Below are 2,500 nucleotides of genomic sequence, written 5' to 3' on the forward strand. Positions count from 1 at the left end.
AAAGAACACCAGTTACCATTCTGGAATCCAACAATCTCCATACAAAGCACTCTGCTGTTGAGTCCAGAGTATGTCTACGCTTTTTTATTTTGATATTCTGTCGTTACATTGGTTTTAAAAAAATTTGCTCAAGAATATTGTTTGCTTTTCTGTCAGTTCATTACTCCATACTAATCAATATGTCAATAAAATAATGAGATTTGAGCTCACACTGAGAGGATAAAAACTAGTAACACACACACACACACACACACACACACACACACACACACACACACACACACACACACACACACACACACACACACACACACACACACACACACACACACACACACACCAGGATCACTTCAGTCAATATGACAAGAAAATCTATCAAAATATTTTACATTTTGTAAATCGTCTGCAATTTTTTGGTGATTTCTAAATTGTCTGGGTGAACAAGGAAAATAGAAAATTACCTGAAAAAATCAGTCACTGTGCAGATTGTCTGAATTTAGATATTGGCTATAATATACGTGTATATATATATATATATATATATATATATATATATATATATATATATATATATATATATATATATATATATATATATATATATATATATACACATACATATGCAGATAAAACATCTACAATGGTTGACAGTTAAAAACCAATATACTTTTGTAAAATTCGTAACTATATATAAGACTATCTTTGGGTTATATCCTAATTATTACCTAAAGTTTTCCACTGTCAGGGGAAAGACACGCACTACAAGGCTTAATGACCTGTCTGTGCCAAAAGCCAGAACTTTATTTGGGGCTAGGGCCACCACTGCCTCTGGGCCTAAAATATGGAACAATTTGTCTTCTATTAGGAATTGTGGAGCCCACAATTTATTATTTTTTTTTAATCATGGAGAATTTTTTTTAGTTAGCTCACTTTTTTTTTTTTTTTTACCAATTCAACTATTTTTACTACATTTCTAGCTGCTTTGTTGATATAATATTAGTGTCATGACTTACATATACATCTATTAGTTAGATTTTATTACATATAAAATATTATGCGTTATATAATATTAGTGTTACGATTTCTATTTACTTGTGCAAGATGTAAGAATAAACATGTTCCATGGAAATAAAGAATTTATTTTGCATTATTATTATTATTATTATTATTATTATTATTATTATTATTATTATTATTATTATTATTATTATTATTATTATTATTATTAATATTATTATTATTATTATTATTATTATTATTATTATTATTATTATTATTATTATTATTATTATTATTATTATTATTATTATTATTATTATTATTATTATTATTATTATTATTATTATTATTATTATTATTATTATTATCATTATTTTTATTATTTATTTGATTATTTATTTATTTATTTATTTAATTATTTATATTATTATTATTATTATTATTATTATTATTATTATTATTATTATTATTATTATTATTATTATTATTATTATTATTATTATTCTCTCTCTCTCTCTCTCTCTCTCTCTCTCTCTCTCTCTCTCTCTCTCTCTCTCTCTCTCTCTCTCTCTCTCTCTCTCTCTCCTCAATATTCCAGTTCCAGTAAGTGTTGCCAAATATGCAAATTTGTCTATGTATTTTAGCTTCAATATGGATGGAATATGAATGTTTTTCATGCAGATTCCATTTGTTTTTGACATAATCGATGTTGATTATTTTCAAAACCTCAACAATAGGTGTTTTGCTTTTTCCGTTGCCGTTCACTTCATTACCCACGTTTACATCTTGCTTAGTGTGGATGTCATCATTAGAGAATGTGGAAACAATGTTGCGTTGAAAACATTTAATGCACAAATAAATTTATATGTAAAAACAGAAGCTGTGTCTGTCATTCTATCTTTTTCTTCTTTCATGAATTTGCTCATTAATTTGTGAAGTATTGTCAATGATATATACGTATATGTAATGGCAGTGAGAAAAGTATTGTCTCTTGGCAACATAGAGAGTGTGAGGGAGATATTTAGGGAATAGAACACAATCGTAATGACAGGAACATAACGACGAAAGCTTATTATTCTATTTATAACCGTGACTTTTTTTCTTAAAGCTCATTATCTATTCATCATTTACATTTAGCGTCCATGTAAGAGCTAGAAAGGCAGTTAAGTAAGTAAAGTGAAAACGTAAGAAGGATCTCACCGTGCAGTCTCCAACTTTTCTCTTTTTCAAACATAAACCGTTGGAAACTATGATCATTATTAATGAAAAAATTCTGAGACATCCGTCAACAGTTGCTTATTATCGTAGAAAGTTATTTTCTCTGTGGGAATCATGTCTTATTTACAGTACTCTGAAATACATTTTTGTGTCTGATATTTTTTTCACCTATATTTCTCTCTTTTCATTCTTTCCTTTTCTCTTATATACTAACATTTCAAAATTATTTAGTTTATCTTTACAGTTCTTCTTAATCCAATATGTTTTCTTGTCACTCTTCATA

Source organism: Portunus trituberculatus, chromosome 43 (assembly GCF_017591435.1).
Source record: "Portunus trituberculatus isolate SZX2019 chromosome 43, ASM1759143v1, whole genome shotgun sequence".
Classification (NCBI taxonomy): domain Eukaryota; kingdom Metazoa; phylum Arthropoda; class Malacostraca; order Decapoda; family Portunidae; genus Portunus; species Portunus trituberculatus.